Genomic DNA, 739 nt, shown 5'->3' on the forward strand with positions numbered 1-739 from the left:
GGGACACATAGTTGTATCAATATATTAATGTATGTATGTATGTATGTATGTATGTAGGTATTTGCGATTCATACATACACCTATGCAGTTGGAGAGCAGTAAATAAGTACTCCAGAAATTTTTATTATCAAATTACATTCGCTGTAACTGTCTTGCGGTTTGTATCTCTGATTTACTTTTTCTCAAATTACTTGCAATAATTACGGTGCATTCAAATGTATTATTTTGTTTTTTAAGGCAACTCTCCGGTACTAGGTCGACTTCGTATCTGATTCCACTAAATTATACATTTTCATTAAATAATTACCTACTCGTATAAATGTGATTTTTCTCTTTAATGTATATTATAGTGTGCTTTAATAGTGTGCCTTAACGAGAAAACTTCGGAGAACTAAAGGATTTCTTCCTTTTTATATTTTCTTAATACTCTTTGTAGATTTTTTTTCTGATTGTAAGAGACATGTTTTCGCTTTCGGTGTTCTGTTTGTTTCATAAACATAAAAAGAGAATAGATATATGTATGTGGGCAAGAATGTATATCTGAGATTGGGCGCGTACAGTCAGGAGAGCAATATGAAAAATAAACTTTAAAAACAAATATAATTCTTTGAAAGTAGATGATATTTTTTACACGAAGACACACACACATACATATGTATGTATATATATATATATATAGATAGATAGATAGATAGATAGATAGATAGATACATGTGCGTGTATGTGTGTGTGCTTATAT

This window comes from Octopus bimaculoides, chromosome 12 (genome assembly GCF_001194135.2).
Source record: "Octopus bimaculoides isolate UCB-OBI-ISO-001 chromosome 12, ASM119413v2, whole genome shotgun sequence".
NCBI classification, from domain to species: Eukaryota; Metazoa; Mollusca; class Cephalopoda; order Octopoda; family Octopodidae; genus Octopus; species Octopus bimaculoides.